At 33.8% G+C, this 26,269-nt stretch overlaps 1 long non-coding RNA gene across 1 annotated transcript; it reads left to right on the top strand.

Moving 5' to 3' along the window:
• The first annotated feature begins 15,170 nt into the window (after positions 1 to 15,170).
• On the top strand, positions 15,171 to 26,032 carry LOC131829630 (uncharacterized). The gene is made up of 3 exons (XR_009352934.1): positions 15,171 to 15,249; positions 25,475 to 25,610; positions 25,882 to 26,032. It is a non-coding gene; the product is annotated as an uncharacterized LOC131829630 (long non-coding RNA).
• The last annotated feature ends 237 nt before the right edge of the window (positions 26,033 to 26,269 follow it).

The raw sequence follows: 26,269 nt of genomic DNA, 5'->3' as shown, positions 1-26,269 counted from the left end.
TTTTAACTTCAAGTTCCAGATAGGAATTGTAACTATTTCCTATTTTGTGGCTTAGTGCCAAAAGTAATTTTATTAGTCAAATCAAGTTAACATATTTTCATTTAACTAAGGGCAATTGACTTCCTGCTGGTCATTTATAGTTTCCTCTCTTAATGACTGATTTAGTAAAAGCAAAAGATTGCCTAAGGCTGCTGCTCAGCAGGTTATTAACAAGTTGTAAATGAAAGGGACATTTAGACCATCATTTCAATCGTATGTTATGTATCTATATTTTTAAAAAATTTTAAAAACTAAATTAGATCATGAGAACTCTCACCTGAAATACCTATTCCATTCTTAGCTGCATGACACCCTACAGTCCAGATAATCTAAACGATACTCTGGTGTGGAGTAAGGTGTAAGAAGGTGTAGTTCTTGTTTTGTTTTGTTTTATTCCATGCTTTATCACAAAAATGAATCCCATGTAAGTTACCTCTATCAAGAGAAAAAACAGCAAATGGAACCCTCAAAACCCCACTCCTCATGTTGTCCTATCTAAACCACCTAACCTCCCTTCCCATTCTAAGATAACCACTAACCTGACATTGAAGGAAGAGCCACTGGCTTTTCTTCATAAACCCCGCTGGTTCTTTAGATGCCAACCAAGTCTCTGTCTAAACACTGTAGTTGAGTTTCTCCTCATTTTGAACACTGAATACATAGTACTTATATTTTTTGTCTGGCTTCTTTTGTTCAACATTGTTTTATGGGATTTAACTATGTTGTTGCACATAGTAGTACTCGTTTCGTCATTGTTATTGCTGTATATCATTCTACTTTATCAAAAATATCTGCTTATTCATTTTAAATATTGATGGACAATCCAATTTATGCCAACTATGCATATTGCTGCTACTGGACAGTTTTTGTTTTGTTTTGTTTTGTTTTTGTTTTGTTTTAAGATTTACTCATTTACTTGACAGAGAGAGCGAGCCAGCACAGGCAGACAGAGCAGCAGGCAGAGGAAGAGGGAGAAGCAGGCTCCCTACTGAGCAGACAGCCCCATCTGGGGCTCTGATCCCAGGACTCTGGGATCATGACCTGACCTAAAGGCAGATGCTTAACTGACTGAGCCACTTAGGCAACCCAGGCAATTTTTTTATATCCTCTTGGTGCCCAGGTGCATGAATTGCTGTTAGCTATATACCGAGGGTATGATTTTGGAGCTTAAAACATGTTAAGCATCAACTACAGTAAAGAGTGCTGAACTTTTCTCACATTCAGGAATTTATGTGAGCTTGATAGGCTATACACCTTTACCAACATTTGACATTTATCAGAGTTTTAAATGTAATGATTCTGGTTAGTGTTGGAGAGGTGTATCTCATTACAGTTTTAATTTTCATTTTCCTTTTTACTAACGAAATTGAGTGTCTTTTCATATGCTTATGACCACTGGATATCCCCTCTTGTAAACTGTCCATTATGTCTCTAACCCATTTTTCTTTTTGTGTTTTTTAATGCAAACATAGTAGTAGTAAAGTATATATCATGATACATGTGTTGTAAATATATTTTTCCATTTCTTGCTTTATACTTTCCATTCCTTCAGTAGATTCTTTTAAAGAAAATACATTTTTAATTTTAATGTAGTCCAATTTATCCACTTTCCCTTTCTGGTAAGAGTTTTCTGGCCCTTACTTAAGAAGTTCTCCATACCCAGAGCTCATGAAAATAACCTCTACTATTACTTTATAGAATCTTAATAGCTTTGCTTTTTGCATTTAGCTCAATTTCCCCCTCCTCCAACCCAACATGATTTTATGCTTGGTATCTAGAAAGGATAAAGTTTTCAGAGTCTGTTTTTTTTTTTCTGATTATCCGATATCTGATTGTTCAGTACTATTGATGATAATGGTTTTGCCCTACCGCCAGCAGTAATCTCATTTTTTTTAAAGATTTTATGTATTTATTTGACAGAGAGAAATCACAAGTAGATAGAGAGGCAGGCAGAGAGAGAGAGGGAAGCAGGCTCCCTGCTGAGCAGAGAGCCAGATGCGGGACTCGATCCCAGGACCCTGAGATCATGACCCGAGCCGAAGGCAGCGGCTCAACCCATTGAGCCACCCAGGCACCCAAGTAATCTCATTTTAAATCAAGCATCCACATGTGTCCAGGGCTGTTTCATAGCTTTCCATTCTGTTACAATGATCTGTCATCCGATACTAGTACTCTTTTTTCTTCTTCAAGAGTATCTTTGCTATATGTGATTCTTTGAGTTTCTACTCATATTTTATAATTAGCTTTCAAGTTACACTCATACCCTCATATAAAACCTACAGATTTTTTATTGAAATTACTATCACTGCACCTACAATTCAATTTACAGAGACCAAAATCTCTATATTATTATCTTCTAGTTTACATAAAAGGAATATCCTTTCATTTATCTAGTTTTTTTTTTCTTTTATTAGTACTTCATAGTTATCTGGAAAATGTCTTAGGTATTATTATTCATATATACTTGATTTTGATAGAGTCATAGATGGCACATATTTATTTTATTGTATGTATGTTAATGGTATAGAGAAATGTAGATAGAGTTTTGTATGTTGACCAGGTATCTAGCAACTTTTTAATTCATTGTAATCCTATTCATTGACTTTTATTTTGTTTTAAAACCTATGAACATAATATCTTCTGAAAATAATAGCTTTCAGGTGCCTGGGTGACTCAGTGGGTTAAGCCTCTGCTTGCGGCTCAGGTCCTGATCCCAGGGTCCTGGGATTGAGGCCCACATCTTGCTCTCTGCTCAGCAGGGAGCCGGCTTCTCCTTCTCTATCTGCCTCCCTCTCTGCCTATTTATGCCTACTTATTTCTGGCAAATAAATAAATAAATAATCTTTTAAAAAATTAGTAGTTTTTTACATCTTGCATGAAAATCCTTATATTTGTTTCTATATTTTGCCTACCTCAATGGCAGGAAATAAAGAATTGGTAATAGCAGGCATATCTGTCTCATTTCAGAACCAAAGGCAAAGTTTTATTTTTTTCCCCAGAATGGGTAACAAACTCATGCAATGCTTTTTATTCATCCACGAAGATAATCTGACTTTTTTCTTTATTTTGCTAAAATATGAATTACTTGGTTTTTTAGAAAAAATTTAGACAACCTGTATTCCTAGATTCAATCCAACTTTTCAGGATAATTTACCCTACTCATATACTGGCAAATGTGGTTTCTTAATATTTTCTTTAGGATTTTTGTGTCTAGTTATCTAATGAGTTAGGCTTGTATTTTTACTTTTTTGTATGATCTTTACAATTTTCAGCAAACAGGTAATATGCTGATAAATGCTCATATCAAAAAATAAAGATAAATTGTGGCACATGTATAAAGTAGATATCTGTATGGTAGAGTTCAAGGAATAAACCAAGATGTAGACAAGTCTCCAAAATATAATGAAGAGTAATAAAAGAAAAGCTAAGCTGTAGAAAGATCCACACAATATGACACAATTTTATAGTGATAAAGGTATAAATAATCTAATTATGGAAAGGTTATTAGGTATAAATATGGGGTTAAAGTATAAAACCAGGGGTGACTGCTTGTCTTAGTTGATTGAGCATCAACTCTTGATTTCAGTTTGGATCATGATCTCAGGGTTGTGAAACGGAACCCCGTGTTGGGCTCTGCAATGGGTGTGGAGCCTGCTTAAGATTCTCTCTCTCCCTCTCCCTTTGCACCCCCCTCACTTTTGTATTCTCTCTACAAAAAATAACAACAACAACAACAATAATAATAAATATAGTGTAAAACTATACACAGAAAGGATAAACACTGACCAGGATGGTAGCCTCTGGGTAGAGATAAACAGAAGTGAGACTAGAGAGAGAGCCTTCAGTTTTTTCTGTGATGTGTAATTTGTGCTTGCATTTAAAAATATTAGAAGCAAACATGTTATAAAACTGATGGTACATATGAAATCTTTAGTATATTTTTGCACAATTTTTATCTTTACATTTTAAAATATTTTTAAATAAGTAATGAAAAACAAATTTAAGGGATAAAATTGAGAACTTCTTTGTATGAAATTAAATAATAATAATATATGAAAATCACTGTCTTCAGAACATACCATATATTGGTTGTCAAGGACATAATCACATAACAGTTCTAATAATATTACCCTGATATGAATATCATATTCTCATATCATATCACATATAATCATCCATATGATAAGAGCAATAAAATAATATAAAAATATTTTAATTTCCTCAGAATTCCTGTGACATATAACTAACTTAATATAAATGATTTGTGTAAAAAACTTGAATACGTTTTGTTTCTAAATTGAGGAGCTCTTAAGGATTAATGAGGACTCATTCAGCTACAAGCTAAGAGACTAAAATAAAGCCTGTATAATTTATAAAATTACTGGATTATATAATTAACAAGTCTTAGTATTACTCGGTTTTCAATACAGCTTGATACAACAGTTGAAATTGCACCGGGAATCTGTTCTCTCTACCTCCTTGCTCTGTTTTCTTCATTGAGCTTCAAGGTCGTTCCAGGATGGCCCAAACTCACACACTGCTCTACCAACATACCATAAGTTGGGTAGCTTAAAAACAACAGAAATTTATTTCTCACAGTTCTGGAGCCTGGAAGTCCCAGATCACGGTGCCAGCATGGTTGAGTTCTGGTGAGCTCTCTTCTGGGTTGTAGACTCCTCACTTCTTGCATCTTCACATGGGGGAGAACATAGATAGGAGTCAACCTCTCTCCGACTCTTACATGGGCACTAATTCCAATCTTGAGAGCTCCACCCTCAGGACCTCATCTAACCCTAATCACCTTCCAAATGCCACATGTCCTAATATAGATTAATTGATTTCTCTTGAAATATAGTAGTTAGTATATTTATAGATAAAATTTCTTAGTTAATCTGAATTCAAAATTTTTTAAAATGCTGTTTCAAAATATGCATCAATTTTATAATAAATTCATTTTATTTGATCATTAATCTAATGGTTAATAACACCAATTTTTAGGTCCATATACTGACAGGAATTGTCCATTTGGAAATTCTACATATTTGCTTGCTATATACCTATCTGAATATTTTCTTATCATCTGTATCAAAATATTGAAAAATGTGTAACAGATGCATCATTGAAACTTCTTTAAATAAAAAACAAACAAATGCATTTAAATCACATCTAACTTTTTTATGATGCAATTATGAATTAGGTCCTTCTTTTTTTGGTAATTAGAGTGTGAAACAGATGGTGTAGACTTTGGCAAAAAGTGATAATCTCTCCAAACTAACATGTTGTCAACTGATTATTCACAAAATAAAGATCTATTCCCCTGATCAAGAGTCTGTTTTTAAAGGTTAGGAAATAAGAAATATGTTTCAACTATGGAAACACAGTATTTCACAAGCAGAGAACATCTTCTTGATGCTATGAGTCTCTGGTACTTCCTATTAACTGTCATTCATTTGAAAACTGCATCAGTAAATCCTTGACATGATGATTTTAGTAAATTTCTCTACTATTGCTAGCAGCCATCTATGTATCCAACTATTCTAATTAATTATTAGTAAGCAGAGGAAGAAATTCCCCTGTTCATCATGCATTTCGACCAAACTATTCTTTCTTTGAGTTCTTCAGAGAGTTCTCTGTAAGGCTCTCCAGGTATTCTGGGGGACTCCAAAGATTTTACAGGGAGCCAGAACACCTCATCTGGACTGTGGAATTGACTCTATTTCAGATGCAAAAGTAGAAGATAATCTACACAATCAGGAGGCCCAGGGCCAACTTTTATAGCAGAGACTTAGGGTATATTATAAGCCCAAAGTGATTCCCAGAGCCTATTTCTTGATAGATAAATAACCAGAAAAAAGGCCAAAGGGAACAGCCTGCCTCGGTTCTTAGAACTGACTGCATAGTTCTACTCCATGGCTTTCTTTGTCCTGATCCATAACTCATAATTCTCGTACCCATGTCATGTTCCTATCTGTGGTCTATAAGCCTCTGGCTAATATAAGTCCCAAAATCAGTGTAATCCCAAAGACATCTCGGTCTTACTATCTCATCCAGATTTCTCCACTGTATACAAAGATAGAGAGTAAGGGTGATAAGGAATGTAGTATACACAAGTGTATGGAAGGTGAATATATGTATACGCTGATAAGCAAATATATGAGTATCAAATGAAGGAACTGAATGCATGTTGGTTGGCAAATACAGATTTGACAACTTTGTTGAAGCAAAAAAAGTACTAAGTGTCACCTTCATATTCAAAGAATTTAAAAATCTTGGTGTCTAGAGAACTGCTAGAAAATGTAAAGTTCTACTCTTTAAGAGATTCACATAAGGTGAAGAAGACAAAAGGTACATTCAAAAAAATGGATAAATGCTTCAAAATGTTACAAAAGGACCCACTAATTACACTACTGGTTATTTACCCAAAGAACATGAAAACGTTATTCTGAAAAGATATATGCACCCCTCTATTGACTGCAACATTTTTTAGAGTAGCAAAAATATGGAAGCAGCCCAGAAGTGTCTATAAACAGAGGAATAGAGAAAGAAGATGTGATATATCATACAATGGAATATTACTCAGCCATAAAAACTAATTAGATTTTCCATTTGCAAAAACATGAATGGATCTAGAGGGTATAATGCTAAGTGAAAGAAGTCAGTCAGAGAAAGACAAACACTATCATTGATATGCAGAATTTAAGAAACAAAACAAATGAACAAGAGAAAAAAGAGACATATAAAAAAGCCAGGGGAGAGGGGAGATGGGTGAAACAGGTAAAGGGGAAACAGGAAACAGGTGAAAGGGATTAAAAGAACATTTATGTCAATCAGCACTATGTAATGTATAGAATTGTTGAATCACTATATTGTACACCTGAAACTAATATAACACTGTACGTTAATTGTATAGGAATTTTTAAAATAATAAAGGAAAAAATAAAATGGCTAATTTAAAAAAGTAAGATAATTTTAAGGGTTGATTATGTAAGAGTAGACTGTCACAAAATTATGAAAAAATATTCAGATATCATAACTTTTACAAACATAAATAAGTGTATCATGGGCTTATCCTTTCTGAAGATATAACTTAGGAAAACTAGGTAATGAGGGCATAAATTAAAGAGATTAACTCAAAAATTGTAGTATTAGTAAATTTAAAAAGACAGATTTGATGTCCAAAAACCATTAAAGAAGATTAACTAATTTTATAAACCTTAAAAAATTTATGTCAAAATAATTTCTATAATCAAAATATGTAACATTAAAAGATAGGATTGTTCATCTGGGTCTAAAATTCCAAACCGCATAAATGAAATAAGAAAACTGGTATGAGAAAAATGATACAGAAGTAAAATTAAGCTTATAAATTTTATCTTACATATGAGATATGAAATAAAAAACTTTTTCATTCCTACTAATTATATAATGTATTTTGAGCTTAAAGGCATACCGGTATAAATAGAGACATTATTTATGCCTTTATAATTTCTCAAAAATAGCCTATAAAACATACTTTATACTAATGAAGAGAGTAAAAATAAAATACAAAGTAGATGATAGACAACCAAAATAACACTTATGACAACCATTATAAATGGATTAAATTCCCCTATTAAAATTCAAAGACTGTCTGATTGCATTAAGAATACAAAAAATTCATGCTTTTCTAGAAGTGGCAAACATAAAGCTATGTGAACAAAATGGATTTAAAAAAATGTCTGTGTGTGAGTGTGTGTGTGTGTGTGTGTGTGTGTTTAGTGCCAGTCAAATATAGGGGTCTACTAGAGATATGTTTAATTTTCTATCCTAAGAAAATTAAAACTTTTCAAGTTCCTATTATATCTTTTAAGAATCACATAATCTTCCACATTACTATTAATGATATCCCTAGTGCAGAGATTATTAATAATTTTCCTAGTGCAGAAATGTGCTCAAACAACAATAAAATAAAATTAGACATTATCCATGAATATATATCAATAAAGAACACAATATTGGGTATGGCTAGCCCCTTTATATGTGTTTATGTCTAAATACATTGATACCATATGTTTATTTCCTTTCCCTCATAAATATTAGCTAAAATTATAGAAGAAAAAAGAAGGATTTCCCAAATAAGGGTAAGAGATTTGGTGGGCGAGGCATAATTGAATAAAAGATTTTAAACAGATTTTTAAATAATAGAAAGAAAGAGAAAGAGAGGGAGAGAGGGAGGAAGGAAGGAAGGAAGGAAAGGTCTGATTTCCAGAATAACCAAAGAAAAAAATTCTGGATGCAGGGTCACCAAGGTAGATAGAGGTCAGAAAACTTAAGAAAGGAGGCTTAATGAAAATCTGTTTTCTAAGTTGAGGACTTTTCGGCAACTTTTTCTGTTCCCTTCCAGAAAGGCATCAGCCATCCCTAACATGAACTGCTCTAACACTCCTCCCATGTGCCTGATACCATCCCTACTCCTGGTAGGATATCCTTGTATGACTCTGCATCCAGTCACATAGATGCCTCTAAACGTATAAAACTGAAGCACCACTCACATAAATGGAAGGTTAAATCACATTTTTAAAGCTTTACTCAGAATTCTGAACAGGTATCAAAAATAACTAGATATGAAATAAAAATAAGAGATGAATGGAAATAAAATCAGAACTCAAGAGTAAGTGAAAAATAGAGAGAGTACAGAAAGCAAAAGATGGATTCAGTCGCCTATAATTTACATTGTAGAAAGTTAAACATAAAATTATACACTCAAAATCAAAAAAGGACATAGTAAAGAGGAATAATCAGAAAATAAGAAAATTCATGAAAATTAAAACTTGAGAACTTTCACTGGATATAGACAATAATAGAAGGAAAAGAACAAAAAATGGTTAAAAAATCATGAAAAAATTTTAAAGATCCATTTGTGTATCTACTCCAACATATAAAGAGCTTAGAAGCTGTTATTCCTATCCTTACATCAAAAAACAAAAACAAAAACAAAAAAAACTGTACAATTAATGACTTATTAAACCAAAGGTAAATCACCACTCAAAAATTTGGGAAAACAGGGACTTCATCTGCTTCTCAGAGAGATGCAGCTGTGATCTGATTATCTAGAGCAGAAACTGATGGAGTCATAAACTTATATAAAACATTTAAATGTCTATTTTTGACAAACTGTAGGCTAACTGTGGACTAGTATGAGAGTGAAAAATTCTCAGGTCACAGTCTTAGGGGAGATTCCTAACTTTTATGGGATTTGGGGACCCAAAGTTTCTAAGCATAAGAATCCAAGAAGAATCCCATTGTGGTTCTGCAGAGTAGTTTTGTTTGTTTGTTTGTTTGTTTGTTTTTGTTTGTTTGTTTTTTGCAAAGATAACAGAGTCACACCATTTGATTCACCAATTCCATGCCTAGGATTTTACTCAACTTTACTTGAAAATGAGCGTCCACAAAAATACCTACATTAAGAGTACTTATAGCAACTTTATTACTAAAAACTGGAAACAACCAAAAGATCTTTCAACAATCCTTCAAAGTTTGGATAAACAAACTTTGATATATCCACACAATGAGATATGATTCAGAGTAAAAAAAAAAATGAACCAGTAGCTTTGAAAAGATTAAAATAGGTCACAAATACATAATATGAAATGAAAACGACCCATCAGAAAGTCCATTTATATGAAATTCTGGAAAAGGTAAAATAATAGAGACAGTAAGGAGATCATTGGATACTATGAGTTCAAGAAGCAGAGCTGACTAAGTGAAGTGCAGAGAGTATTTTAAGGTAATAAAACTATTCTGAATGAGACTGTAACATTAGATTCATGACACTATGCATTTTCAAAATCCACATAACTTCACAACATAAAGAGCAAATCTCAACATATATAAATTTTTAAAAAGAACAAGAATCATTATGGGGAGTGGGGAATCCCAGAATGTAATACAGTGTGACCCAAAACTGTACAGCAAATGTATGAAACAATCACTCTGAAAGGAGGTGAAAAGTCTCGACTTAAGTAATTTTGGTAATACATGGAGTCCTCAAGAATAAAGGCAAGAAGAACCATGGATATTCTGTATTCTAGTTCGTAAATCTGTTTCTCACAAAGGCAAGGATTAACAATTATGGAAACACTGTACATGGATATTCTGAATTGAACAATTAAGTAAATGAATGGTAGATGGTGAGCGTCAGGCTTCAAACTGTTGGATGGTTACAGATAAACAAGGGGAAAAGTCTAGACTGATCTATCTGGTAATGGATAGAGTTGGAAGCATTCATATAAACACCTATTAAACTTGCCTTAGACACATATGATGGCATACGAAAGTATTTATAGGTAAGTAAGTGTGTATTTATGGGTTAGTATACATGTATTTCCTTTTCTGTTAGCTGGAAGGGCCTAGAAACAATGATACACAAATAGCAAGAACAACACTAAGTACTCAGATCCTGGCTTCTAATATCCTTCTCCAGTGAAAGGAATCAGGGCTCCTGAAGGAGTGGCTGATTCCAGGACTGGGGCAGGAAATACATGAGAGGGGCTGGAAGCATCTTGTAGTGGCATAGAGTTTGGAAGTAGTCAGTGAGGAGGGTATATCAAAGGGACACAGGAATCCATAAAAGAGTTCCCTAATGCCAAAATGATATAATTTGAGCAACACATTAAATTAGACAGTAGTAGGGGCGCCTGGGTGTCTCAGTGGTTTAAGCCTCTGCCTTCGGCTCAGGTCATGATTTCAGGGTCCTGGGATCGGGCCCCACGTCAGGCTCTCTGCTCAGCGGGGAGCCTGCTTCCTCCTCTCTCTCTGCCTGCCTCTCTGCCTACTTGTGATCTCTCTCCTGTCTATCAAATAAATAAATAAAAATCTTAAAAAAATTAGTAGTAGATTAAAATCTCCAGTATAAAATATATATCACTGAGCCCATAAAGATACCAAAATATTTTGAATAAATAGATCAGGAGAATAGACAAACTACTTGTGCAAAACAATTTCAAATAATTTATGTGGATACTCTTTCCTCACAGAGATGAAGTGTTACTCCCTACTCTTTGTAGTCTACTCATACTGACTTTCTTTCAAATAGTATGGCATGTAAAAGGAAAAAGAAATTACAGTGACAAACACTACCTCAGTCAGGTGATCACAATGAACACAAACAGTGATAAGTCAGTCATGTTGATAGTATATACCTTTGATATGATGCAACAAAAAAGACACTTCACCACAGTGGTCTTCCTTAAACAAAAAAAAAAGATTTTTTTTTTTTTTTATATGTATTTGAAAGGGGGAGAATACGAGCAGGAGAACATGAGCAGGGGTTTGGGGAGGGGCAGTGGAGGAGCAGTGAAAGAGGCAGAGGGACAAGCAGACTTCTCACTGATCATGGAGCCCAATGTGGGGCTCGATCCCATCACCCTGAGATTGTGACCTGAGCAGAAGTCCGACACAGCCAACTGAGCCTCTCAAGCGCCCCCACAGTGGTCTTCCTTAAAAAGAAAAAAAGAAAAATAACCCCAGGTCTAGTCATGAGAAAAACATCAGAAAAGTCCCAATTGAAGGACACTGTAAAACTACTTAACCATTACTACTCAAAACTGTCAAGATCATTCAAAACAGAGGAAGAACTTTTAGAACCAAAAGGAAACATGACAACTAAACCTTATATTGTGTTCTAGATGGAATCTTGCAACAGAAAAGGGTCATTAAGTAAAATGAGGGAAATCTGAATATAACATGAACTTTAATAATAATGTATAAGTATTTGTTCATTAATTGTGACAGATGCACCATACTAACATACAATATTAATAATAGGGAAGACTGTGTGGTACATGAGAACTCTCTTTACTATTTTTGTCACTTTTCAGCAGTTTAAACCTATATTAAAATGAAAAATTCTTCAAAAAATAAAAGAAAAAGAGGCACCAAAAAAAAAACCCACTTACAACAAATACAAACATTGAGATTAAAAGACTACATTTATCTTCAGATATAATAAATAAAATGTAAAAAAAAATGTATTACGATATTTCATTGCTAAGCTTAAGAACACTGGGAGGTAAACAGAAGGTAAAAAAAGTTACCTGAGAGTAAGACACCTCCCAACACACACACACTGACAACAACAAGAGACTGGATTTCAACATAGGAATAAATATCAGAATGGAATTAACTTCTTCATGGATATATATTTCTTAAATAATTTACCTAACATTCAGTTTCTTCGGAAGTTGTTGGATGGTCTGTTGTAATAACAGGAGAGTAAATCACATCTTACTTGAGCAGAAGAACTATCCATTTCACTGCATTTCTGAAACAATTTTAACAAAGTGTTAGAGAATATACCCACTATTTTACCAGTGACCTGAATAGGTAGAGAATAAAACTTAATCATTTGTTTTGCTTGGTGTTCTTATAATCTTTAAGTAATAATTGAATAAAAGGAGGATTTTTTTTAAAGCAAATGTGATTGTGTGGGACGTATTTTAGGTCATGTTGGTGTTTTCAAATAATAAGAATAAATGAATTCACTAAATGAAGAGCAAATATTTTTAGAAGGGCATATAATTTATTCAATTTACACAAGATTTTTCTATTAGAGTTAATCAGGATTGTTAATATTGTAAAAAGAATGTCAAAAATTAACACATCATATATATAAATTCACACTGATTGTCAAACTAAAATTAAGACATCTTATTGCTATTTTAATACATTTTGGAAAGATAATTTCACCCATTTTATTTTTTTTATTTATTTTTTTTTAAAGATTTTATTTATTTATCAGAGAGAGAGGGGGGGAGAGAGCAAGCACAGGCAGACAGAATGGCAGGCAGAGGCAGAGGGAGAAGCAGGCTCCCCGCCGAGCAAGGAGCCTGATGTGGGACTCGATCCCAGGACGCTGGGATCATGACCTGAGCCGAAGGCAGCTGCTTAACCAACTGAGCCACCCAGGCGTCCCATCACCCATTTTAAAAACTACCCTTTGAATAAAGAATACAAAGTTTCTCCATTAATCTAATCTTTAACTGCTTTTTCATCCATATTTGAAGCAATCTTTCTGCCATAAAGGGGGAAACACCCTTTGTCTACCTCCCCAATAAAGATTTATATAAGAACTTTTTCTTTTTTCTCATTTTCTTCTCTGTAACAGATGTGCCTTCTCAAAATACCCCACAGGAATGATTTGAGCATGATAACAACCAACAGGCTGCTGCTTTGTATTACTTTCCTAGACTAATTATAACAGAAGCTGGAAGATCTGCTTTGCTCAAACTTTACACATGAAAAATAAAATTGGTTCAGAATAAAGATTTTATGCTCTTATCCTAAGGAAAAAGGATGAGGGCTGAGTCAGTGGAGCTACAATAAACAACAAGTACTAAAAGAGGGTCTTTTGAAGCTTTTATTCATTTCTCACTGTACTATAGAGGAATTTAGGAGAAAAGTTTCTTAAAACTATAAAAAAAACTTAGTCTTAGTTCTTCAAAGAGGCTTAAATAGAGAACAGAAATGATGAAAATAAAAAAAGATAGTCTGTAAATCCATAAAAGCTCAGGTGTGGAAGATTTTCAAAGTAACTGCATATTAATTTCATAATGTTTTCAGAATATTTAAATTTTATGCAAATATGATAAAGAAAACATTTTGCTTTCATTATAAAGTACTTTTCTTTATCTACTTCAAATTACTGCCATCATTTCATTTAAAAAATACTTTTAAAAGTTCTCCCACATTATAATGCACAATAAATTATATGATATTCATTCTACTAACCATTCCTTAAGGTGCGACTCAGAAAATATATTTATTACTTCTGATTCATTATCTTCACTGTCTGTTGGAATTATTAGTTTTGTATCTCTGGCTCTGCTTTGAAATTATCATTTTTTCTTCCTGACAGGAAATTTTACCTAGGATGGCATATGAAAAAGAAAAATTGTTTTCATTTTTATTACTGGGACACTTTTCTCAAATACTCATGTTTCCGTTATTTTGTTGAAATTTGATGGTGGAAGAGGATGTGTTGTTATATTAAAACATTCTCAATGTAAATCATGAATTACTTGTTATTAAGGCCCAGGTGTAAAATAATACCTTTAGATTTTGATACAGACTTAGAAAGGATACAAATTGTAATTAGTAGAAAGGGTAAGATAATATAGTAGTAAACTTGAACATTCAGAGCACAAATATTGTTCTATATAAACATAAAATTGTTCTAGATAAACACAAAATATTGTTTTAGATAAACATAATTCACTAGTAGTATTTTCACACATCATTAAAACATCATTTATGCATTAATTTATACACTAACTTGGAAAAATTTCTGCTGTGGAATTTCTAAAGTAGTTAATAAAAGCCTCTGGACATAATAATATACTATGGCCTATGACATGTTGAAAATACAGTTGGCCCTTGAACACACGGGTTTGAACCATGTGATCCACTTATACATGAATTTTTTGTGATACAGTATTGTAAATGTAGCTTTTTTCTTTTCTGATGTTAACATTTTCTTTTCTCTTTATTATAAAAAATATGATATGTAATGCATAAAAAACAAAATATGTGTAATTGGGAAGGCTTCCAGTCAACAGTAGACTATTAGCAGTGTTAAGTTTTTGAGGAATCAAAAGTTATATGCATATTTTTTACTATGCCGGGGGTTCAGTAACCCTAACCCTCCTGTTGTTCAAGGGTCCACTGTAGTCAGCAGTCTATAATTAACTCATATATTAGCCCACTCCAGGAGAATATGTGGGGTGAAAATGAGATGAACAGCAATAATTATTCACACCTACAAAAATAAAATTTTCTTGCAAAGACCATGAGACAGACTGCATATGGGCAATGAATGGAACTCAAATTTATAAACAACGTTAACCCTTTTCTCATTAGAATTTAGAAAACATTATAGATTTATGGTTTTGTTTCATAACACTTTTTCTTTGCATTCTTTCCTCAGTAAAGACTTTTTGAAATTTTTTGATTAATTTCTTCCTGTTTTCTCTAAACTAAGTGGAAAAGTTTTTATTTACACCCAACCCTGAAGGGTAAAGGGAAGAATTCTGAAGATCAGAAGTCTGAGTCATAAGGAGGCCATTATTAGGAGAATGTTAAACTCGTGGCAGAATCACAAGGGTCTGGTGGTGGGAACCACCATCTTTCCATGAGCTCTTTGTGCCAGTTCATTGAGGATATTTGAGAATGTGTGTGAGTAGGAATATCTGTGATTTCCTCCTTCTTTCCTGAGGCATTCAGAATTGACGTGGACTTTAAAGCTGGTCATAATGTTTATTAAGTCCAAGAAAAATGTTAGTTTTTGTAATGTGTAATTTCATTCTCACCTCACAACTAACTGAAATACTATTAGTATCTATATTGTCTTCATTTTACATATTAAAAATATCAGATGTAGATAATGGTCATTTGTTTAAAATAGTAAAGGACACTAAGGTCTCACAGTCCTCAAGGGAATAGTCTATTTCTAGACATTGCACTGATTGAAAAATGCCCCACAGTTCATATTTCTTTAACTCCAACTGCTCTTTTTTAATCAAATGCTTAGAAAAGTCATATTTAATAGACTTCTTCAGAATAACTCTGTATGTAACCTTATAATCAACTATGAAAATAATTTTAGTCTAAGGATTCAATATTAAATGAATGGCAAAATAACTCATCTATTAAAGTATGTGTCTAAACATCCAGAGTATTGATTTCTAACAGAATTGATTATATTTTGTATATTAACTCAAAAAAATATTTATCTGCTCCAAATTCTTCTCAATAGCTCAGTGAGATCATTTTCTGGATAAATAGTAATGAATCCCATTATTTTTTCCAAATAAGCATAATTTCCAGTGATTTGGTCAACAATTTTAGAAAAATTTAAAGATTACATTTCTAAAAGTAAATTTTCTGCACTAGTCTATACAACTCTGAGAAGTTGGCATTACCAATTTAAGTATTTATACACAACTAGACATGTGTTTAATTGTTTTACAAACGAATTGTTATTAAAAACTGTGAGGTTGGGGGTTCTGAAGACTAAAATGGAGCATTTTAAAACTTAAATTGAAATCACATTATAAGTTGAGGAATGGAAAATGAAGGTCTATGGACCAGAAATTTTAATTTTTTAAGTAAAGCTCTATGCCCAACATGAGGCTTGAACTTAGGACCATGAGGATCAATAGTTGCATGCTCTACCAACTGAGCCAGCCAGGAGCCCCTGGATCTGGATTTTTATAGTTTTATAGTTTTTAAGGATATATACACAAGCACCACAATTCTAGGCTCAAAAAACTGGCAAAAAGACCAGAAATAGAAAATAAACCAATAATTATCACGAGTTTGGCAATTATTCTAAATTATTTGAATACATCATTAAAACAAACAACACCAAAATTTAGACAAACACCATTTCCACAAAGACCAAAAGAATTAAGTAAAAATGGAACAAAATCTACACTAGCCAAAGGCTTTTCTAAAAAAAAAAAAAAAAAGCAGAAATCAAAATATAAATAGAAATCAAAATATAATCTGAAATAAATCTACTAAATGAAGCTTTTATTACTTGAGAGACAAAAGTTATGATAAAGGATAGTTATATGTAATTAACATATGTAAATGAGTCATTTAACTCAGAGAAAATATTAAAAATTTTAATACTATTTCCTCAGTATTTAATAGTTAAGCAGAAAAATCAAAGACATAGATAAATTAAGTTAAATAATTAAATGTTAAAGATGATATAATAATTATATTTCAAATTTTCACCTTCCAATGAAAGCATAAATCTTTTTATAGTGTCATTAAGCATTTACAATAAATTATCATATGGTGACCTTAAAGAAAATTTCTGTAGACTCTGAAAATCAGAAACTCTAAAACAAAGCTTTTGGGAAACAAATGAAGATGAGCAATCAAGTTAAATACAGAAACATATGAATTATAAAAGCAGGAAACAATAAAATGAGTAAGTAACTGCAAGGGCTATATCTTTGTTAACTAATAAATCAGACAAATAATATTCAAAAGTCAATGAAAAAGGAGATAACATGAGTACATATATAAATTCGAAGTAGAATAGACAATATTATAAGAAAATACTGTGTGCAATTCTAAAACAAACAAACAAAAATTAAAGCATAATTTTTCCATGAGAAAAGAAAGGCCTAAAAAGAAAATTCTAAAGCTATAAAATTCAAACTGTTATAAATAACACTAATTCCATAGAGTTTTATTCATGAGCACTTTAAATTTTTCAACTCCACAGAAATAGTTTTCTTACATACTTAAAATACTATTACACTGAAAATAGTCATAAAAAAATCAGAGCATTGAAACACAATGGGATAAACTTAAAATGATAACTGATTTGCAGAAAAAAGAATAGATTTTAATAAGAATTATAAAGAAGAACTGAATAAAGGAAAAAAAAAAACCTGACACCTTTTCATATGCAATTCAATATTGATGTTATTTCTTCAAGTTAATGCATATAACTAAAGCTATTTCAGTTCTACAATTTTTTGAGATATTTTAAAACATATAAGAATTTGTTTTTAAAACAATAACGAAATGCAGAAACAAAAATACATCCACTAAAGACATGGTAGTTTTTTTTTTTTTTTTTTAACAAAGTTGGAATGTAAATCAGTAGAGTTATTTTTAAAAGCTTTAATTGGTGGCATATTTGGTCAAAAAATTTTGGAAGACATCATTACAACCACATTCTCAAAAACCAAGTGAATAATTTCAAATTAAAATAGAAATAGGTTTGCCTAATAAAATACAGTACGCACAATTTAATTAGAATTTCTGATAATCAACAGAAGTTTTCAATATAATATATCCTATGCAAAAAAATAATTATCAGCTTTTTATCTGAGGATTTAACAGTGTCAATTTTTTTTTAATTTTTAATTAATTAATTTATTTATTTTAAAGATTTTATTTATTTACTTGACAGACAGAGATCACAAGTAGGCAGAGAGGCAGGCAGAGAGAGAGAGAGAGAGAGAAGCAGGCTTCCTGCTTTTTATCCCCAGGGGTACACGTCTGTGAATCACCAGGTTTACACACTTCACAGCACTCACCAAAGCACATACCCTCCCCAATGTCCATAACCCCACCCCTCTTCTCCCAACCCCCCTCCCCCCAACAACCCTCAGTTTGTTTTGTGAGATTAAGAGTCACTTATGGTATTTTCTAAATCTGGCAGCTATAGAGATAAGTTAAAAAGAACACATATTATAAAGGAATCAGAATTTTAAAAAACTAAAGAATAAAAGCAAGAGAAAGATGCATGAAAGTAATATATTTGACCAAATAATCATTTTCTAAGAGACATCTTTAAGAGGTATATCTTATATTTACTAAGCAGGAAAGTTAATAATTTAAATAATTTTTAATGTCACTCTTTCAAATCATTGAGAAAGGTATCCAAGTAGACAAAAGAGATGATAAAGTAATTCATTAAAAATAGTTAATGTTGGGACGCCTGGGTGGCTCAGTTGGTTAAGCAGCTGCCTTCGGCTCAGGTCATGATCCCAGCGTCCTGGGATCGAGTCCCACATCGGGCTCCTTGCTCAGCAGGGAGCCTGCTTCTCCCTCTGCCTCTGCCTGCCATTCTGTCTGCCTGTGCTCTCTCTCTCCCCCTCTCTCTGATAAATAAATAAAATCTTAAAAAAAAATAGTTAATGCTAATAAAGACAATTAATCTCCCATTTCATTCATAATTGTAGAAATCAAAATTTAATTTTTAATTTGAACAATTGTATTACTTAGGTCCAGTTGCAGTCCTAGATGTTATATAGAAACACCTGAGGGAGAACAGCCTTTGTCCTTTTTGTCCCTGATTTCCTGACATCTGTATCCTCCATACAGGGCCTGGGCTGGAACAGCTCTTATCCTACTCTAGGCTCCATCAGCTAGCTGGTTTTTGCACAGAACACCTCTAAGTGCCTCTCAGATCCAGGCTACCAGTCTATCACTCCTTTGACAAGGGCCTATTCTATTTGCATTTCACAAAGGAGAAGATTTGTCACCCAGCAAACACTCACTCCAATTCAGTAACTCCCTGGGGAAGGGGGTGTCGTGGCACTTTTAAAATGTAGATGCCTAGATCCTCTTAGACCAATTAAATCAGGATATCTGGGAGTGGGACCAGAATATCAGTGTTTTAAAAAACTCTCCTAATAATTCTAATGTGTAGTCAGGGTTGAACTTCTGACAAAGAAGAAAAATATAAAAAACTTTCACAAGGTGCCTTCTGAAACATGACATAACACATACAAGAAAAAGAATGACGGACATCAGCATATGAAAATTGTCAAGTTTTATATAATAAAATATTCTGGAAAAATTCCCAGTGACCTACATTGCAGAAAATGTTGAAAAAAATATTTAAAGACAGGAGCACCTGGGTGGCTCAGTTGATTAAGCATCCAACTCTTGATTTCAGCTGAGGACATGATCTCATGGTCCTGAGATTAAGCCCCTTATCAGACTCCGCGATGAGCATGGAGTCTGCTTGGTCTCTCTCTCCCTCTCTCTCTGCCCTTCTTCTCCCCTTCCCCTCTCTAAAACTAAATGAATGAATGAATGAATGAATGAATGAATGAATTTAAATGAGTAGATTTAAAATATTAAATATTTATATTTAAAGACAAAAGGTCAAGGACCTTACTTTCAAATAATTTCTGTAATATTTTCAATAGAAAAAGAAAAATAATATAATAGAAAAACAGCAAATGATCTGAATGAAAAATTTACCAAACAAAATATGCCCAATGAACACTAAATCTCACAAATAATCCAGAAAATATAAATTAAAATGAGAAAGTTCTTCACCTCATAAAAAGACTCATAATATTCAAGGTAAGTATCCTGAAATATTGTTGATGAATGCACAAATCATGTCTTTTCGAGACAAATTTAACACTATCCATACAGCTTAAATATTTGGCCCAGCAGTTCATATATACAAAGATAAATGTAGAATGACAGTCACTCAAACAGTGAAATGGTAAAAATTTGGAAACAAAATAAATGGCACACACAAAATCTAATGACCTAATAAACAACTTCAGCCTTTATTGTGTCTGGATAGGAAAGGCCATGGTGTAGTAATAAACATCCCCAAACCTTAGTGGCTTTTAACACAAAGGTTTATTTCTAACTCATGCCTCACTGAGGCAGAGGGAACAGACCTAGCAATTAAATACCCTGGCCAGGGGCACCTGGCTAGCTGATGGGGTCAAGCATTTGCCTTTGGCTCAGGTCATGATCTCAGGGTCCCACTGGGCTCTCTGCTCAGCAGGAAGTCTGCTTCTCTCTCTCTCTCTCCCCTACTCTGCTCATGTCTCCATCTCTCTCAAAGAAATAGATAAAATCTTTTTTAAAAAACCAAACAAATAAGTAAATAAATCAATATCCTGGCCAGGAAGTGGCATATATTCATTCTACTAATAGAATGTGATGGCACTTTATTTACAGTGAAGGAAATACTGATAAAATGTTACACAGTATCAATCTGTACAACAAGGTGGGTAGCACAGTGATAGTTGTGTGTGTGTGTGTGTGTGTGTGTGTGTGTGTGTGTGTGTTGATGTGTTTACATCTGTGGAGCATTGTACTAGATGGCTCATTTCCTGCTGTCCCCCCAGTGAAGGCTAGGCCCAGATCCCTCTCTTGGGTTGAAACAGAGAAGAGAAAGAGAAAACAGAAAAGAGAAACAGAAAAGTAACTCTGAAAATATTATCTCCACTCAAAATCTTCTCCTGAATCTACTCTATAAGAAGAGAACCAGGGCTATATGGGAAAGATGGTTTTAGTGATGTGATGTATTAGGGGTGAGAGGGTACTTTCTCCCCTCTCAGCAGGGGATGGTGTTGGAGTCCCACTTAGCTCAAAGCAAAATGAAGGGACATCTCTGGGAAATTGGCTGGTGGATACTGAGAGTGGTTTTCTACCAAGATGAGCACCGTCTTTCCTCCCACTCTATGCTTGCTCAGATGCTGACACGGGCCTCTCTTTTCTGGCCCAAACAGCAAAACGTTGTGATGGGATCTCTGCAAAAATTGGACCTCTGTTTCTGGAGTTTGGGAGTAACTGAATTTTGAGACTGGAGACTACATTTTGTGTGAGGTTTCTGAAGGCAGAGGTTTTTGAGAGTAGCCACCAACAGGCTGAAAAAGATCTTTGGGACGGTATGCCTAAGAGGAGGACAGCAGGCTCCCATAATCAGTCCTGTACTTCCTGGAGAAGAAACAGGGTTTCATAAAGAAGCATGAAGCCTAGGGTAGGGTAAGAGCTATTCAAGCTCAGGCCCTGTACAGATGATAGAGAGTCAATCGGACAAAAAGGACAAAGGGCGTTCTGCCTCAGGTATTTCTATATGACATCTAGGGCTGCAAGTGAGGTTAAAATCTCTCAGGAAATCATATGCATTGTGAACTCATAAGCCACAAACCAGTAGAGGCCAACAGTGAGGAAAAAACCTGAAGGAAACAGGACAAACCTACATGAGCCTGGGGACTTCTCCTACTGGTGGTGGTGAGCTCCCATTCACAGGAAACCCCTCATCCCCACCTTTCCTCTTCCCCATTCCATTCCCAGATGGTTAAGACCCAGAGAGTTGGGGCTTCTAGTGAAAGAACAGTCCCTTTTCTTTTCTTTCCAATTTCAAGTCCTATGACCTCTCCCTCTCCACCCATGAGAAAAGGAAAAGAAAATACAAGTGAGGAATGCTGGAGAAAGGAAAGCTGTTGAATTCGATATTAGAATCTTAATATGTACTGAATATTGACTTAAACTTTAATAAGTAAAAGTAGTCAGAAACTTAAGGGAAGAGGTACTTGACAGAGAGGATACATCCTTTATGAAGATAGAAGCCATAAACTAAAACCACATTATGTTTTATCCATTGAATTATGACTCTTCGATAAATAGGTTACCCATAGGTAGAATGATTACATGTTTACATGTTCATAGAAAATATCTGGCAAGTTACATATTAAATTGTTAACAGTTGTTGGTTATTTCTAAGAAACAAGATTGAAGACAGTGGTATTGTAAAGGGAAACTTCTATATTTTTAGGTTGTAAGACTGTCTTATAGACCTTTTTATAACAAAATATAATAAAATATATCAATTCTATGATTACAGATTAATAAGAAATGACTTCACAAATTCAGTTGCATAATGTTCAAAATTACTGTATGCCTATGGAAGGAATGGAATAAACTCTGTCTTGCTTTTCAGAAATAGCTGGGTTTCTTTACATTTAAATATTCATTAGTGTTGTAGAAAGGGGATAATTCTACAAACTAACACTGGTCATGTCTTAGCTAACACATTTTGTTTCCACTGCTTAGAAAGGACAAAAATTTTTATGTATAATTGCCTTGTCAGAAATGGCCACCTCTCAATTATATGTGGTAATGACAGCCAAAAACTGCATGGATGATTAAAAGCCAGAGAGAATACCCTCATGTAAGTTTTAGGTAGTATTTTCAATCTTTCTTTCCATGTAAGCTCTTAACAGTACTAGAAGCAACTACAAATATAAACTGGTTCAGGTTTTACAGTCTGTCATCCTCCCCCTGCACTGTGATAGACCTACTGACATGAAGTGAAATGAGTGACAAGTAGTCATCAACAGAAAGGAGGAGCGGGGAGGTGGGGGGGGTGCTCTAGGAGTCCAGTGCCATGTAGTCAGGATATGAAACCCAAAAGTGAAACATAAAACGTTAATTGTCCTGAATTTATGTGACTCTATTTCTCAAATAAATGGTAGGCAGATGTCAATAGCTCACTTAACATTTTATTACTAAGGCGGTTCTCTATTTACCCACAGCTTCTCATATCCCTTTCGTCGATTATGGCATTATACTGCATGAAGATGTTTTAATGATGGCAAACTTGATAAATGCACACTATTTTTATTATTGCCTATACCTTCCATCAATTCAGTTATATCAATTCCAGCCCATATAAAATCAACCATGGGCTGTTAAAATGGCTTTTTAAGAGAGGAGCATATTCAGTGAAATGAAAACAGTGTCTTGATAATTGTTTCTTAGCACTAGGACATTCTTTTCTAGTGGTAGCAGCTGCTCTCTCCTTCTGTCTCTTATTCTGTTGACTAACTGGGCTTAACTATAGTGACTAACCCATCTACCCTCACTGACTTCTCCTCCTCAATTCCCAGTGCTTACTGGTATTTCCTGGCCTATGTTCCTCATTCTCTTTTTTCAGGTATTAGAAATACTGGAGTTCTATTTTCTTTGGTTCCTCATAGAAATAGAGTTATATTTCCTACTTTGGAGCATGTAAAAAGGCCACTCTCTTCTAATTGCTGTGGTTTCTTTTAAAAATCCCAGCCAACTCTTATTCAGCTCTCCACTAAAGTTTTGTTTCCCCTCCCTGCCAACCAAATGTCCTTTTACAAGATTATACTGCTGTCAGGATTAACTCAAAAGTCCTATCCTTAGATACTAATGGAGCTAAATTTTAAGGTACTGCTATTCTCTTACTTCTTGTGCTGTCTTCAAAAACCTCAACCACAGTCTGAACTCTGTTGGTTCGAGGGTCCAATGTATTGCATTTAAATACCCTATTACATTCAACAACCTTATGTTTTCAAAAAAGGGTAAGTCATTTAAGAATTACTGATATTTAAGGAATACATCTCTTATTATTCTATCAATCACAAAATTAAACATTCTAAAATAAAGTGCGTTTTCCAGGAAGACTATCATCTGCTACAGTCCTTTCTAGATTTTGTTTTATTTTTTTTTATTTTTTTATTTTATTTTATTTTATTTTATTTTTAACGACCTTCCCTGATCACCTGATGCGTGAAACACAAGAGATAACTCTCCAACAGCATATTTTATCTAAATAAACATCGGTGTAGTCATTTTGTTGAAAATGTATACCCTATGGATGTAAACAAAACATAATTTTATTTTTAAATTTTATTCAGTGGAGTGGCTTATTTTTCCTTCCACTGGATGAAAATGTGTGCTCTATGACTTTTGGGCTAAATCTAGAGTAATAAATTGTTCAAGATCTATCTCAAGTTATAAAACATGGCCTCAATTTAGAAGTTAGAAGTGTCCAGTATAAGATATTAATCAATATTTCAATCTTCATCCAAAGCATGATGATAGTTCTTTCTCTCTCTCTCTCTCTCTCTCTCTCTCACACACACACACACACACACACACACGTCTTAAAAAATCTTTTGCCTTCTCCAAATTTAATACATTTTTATGCCCTTGCCTGAGGGGTTCCTGAGAATCTTGAATCCAAATCTTTTTTCTTTCTCTTTGTAATACTGACCTAATGCCTTCAGTGGCAATTACTGTTTCTTGATGCCTAAGCTAAAATTTCAGTTTTGACATCCTCTTACACTGACATTTTTAATGGCTCAGAGAAACTCCTTCACAAGTTCACTGCTTCCTATCTCAAATATCAAGAGAAACTTTCCTTACTTTCCTTAATACAAAGATATAACTCATGCCAACTTAGCCAAAAAGGTAAATGGCTTATGCAAGAAAATCTAAATTTTAATTCAGGTACACCAAATCCTTCACAGATTGTCCAGAGTTACATATTAGCTTCATATTCAAACATGAAAACTACATATTTGGCCTGAAAACAAGGTGTCAAGAGAAAATGACCTACCTAAATGTTGAGAGAAAGAAATTCAGATTCATGGCTTGTGATATGTCAGATATTAAACAAGAGCATATTAAGAAAATTAGTAGAGAGCTTGACTATCTAAACTGAGCCAAATATCCTCAAAACAATCACAAATTCTAGGTGGACTACACTGATGAAAATAGTACAAAATTCAACCAACCTTCTGAACTTGAAGTTCAGAGAAAATAAAAAACAAGTACTACATCCCCAAAGTCAAAATAAAAATGTTGATCAGTTACACATTAAACAAAATTTGCCTTATAACAAGGATTTGACAATCAAAAATTCAGAAGTTTAGTAATAGAAGACTTCATAGCGAAGAACTACATAGATCAGTGCAACTGGACCCAGATATGTGTTTTCAGACATGAAAGTGAAGACTTAACAATTTCCCAGTTGCTACCAAAGCTTTTTTAACATTAGATACTTGATAAACTGATGTGTTAATATTCTGGAATAAGACTGACTTTTTTTTTTTTTTTTTTTTTTAAGTAAATAAGCTTGTTTTAGCCAGGGTCTTTTGGTTTGAAGGAAAAAGAAATGCCATTCAAAAAGGGTAAGGTATTGGTTTTGTTTTTGTTTGTTTGTTTGTTTTAAGACAGAATCTGAGGGAACCCAAGAGGAGAAAATTTGGGCTTCAGATAAACTGGAATCAAGGCATGGCAAGTCTTGTACCAAAGAACTCACAGTAACGTGAATTTCTGATTCTCTTTTCAGGTGTGTGCCATTCTTCTTGCTCAACCAATGAACTGTCTTCTTTTGCCCTTTGCACATGGACCCTGAAACCACTGGTGCAGACATTAAACTACTCTGCCTCTGCTGAGAACCATTCATCTCCCCTATAAACTATCTGGTAGGTTCATCCTAGCCCCTCTGGTCCAAACTGGTATTGACAAAGAGACAGATTTTGTGATACACTTTTCCCTTCTAGAAATGTGGCTATTATTGCTATGATTTTATATTGTTAGATTTGAGTTAATTACAATGTAATTATTTCAGTACTTGTCTTTTACTGCAATAGCCCTAGGGTAATAGTTTCACAAATGCACGTTAAGGAATGGAATGCAAAAGACTAACATGCCACTTGTTTTACCAATATTGCTCTCTGTTCTTTTCTGGAACAGCTCTGATTTTGAATGTGCACCACCTCTCACTCACTAGGATTGAACAGGAAGACTGCGTCTGGGCAGCAGAAGTAGACTCTCCTTAATCCAAGAAGAACTATTCGTGTAAAATAGTTTTTCCAGAACCAGTTGAAAATACAAAAACATTAGTCCTGAAATGTTACTCCTCTGCCCAAATTTAATAATTAGGATTCTCCTAGTTAAAGTGATATAGAAATGAGGAAATGCATATGAGAGCCTTTACCACACACAGGGCTCAATAACAGGTATTTAGAATGTATAATTTGAATTAATGTGATTTCTACTTGGCATTGCACATATCTCACCTTCTATTCAAACCTGTTTCTTATTTTTCCATATGACCAATGCCTAACATGTCCTTTCTTCC

This window comes from Mustela lutreola, chromosome 4 (assembly GCF_030435805.1).
Source record: "Mustela lutreola isolate mMusLut2 chromosome 4, mMusLut2.pri, whole genome shotgun sequence".
NCBI lineage: Eukaryota > Metazoa > Chordata > Mammalia > Carnivora > Mustelidae > Mustela > Mustela lutreola.
This window is presented reverse-complemented; position numbering and strand designations above follow the sequence as displayed.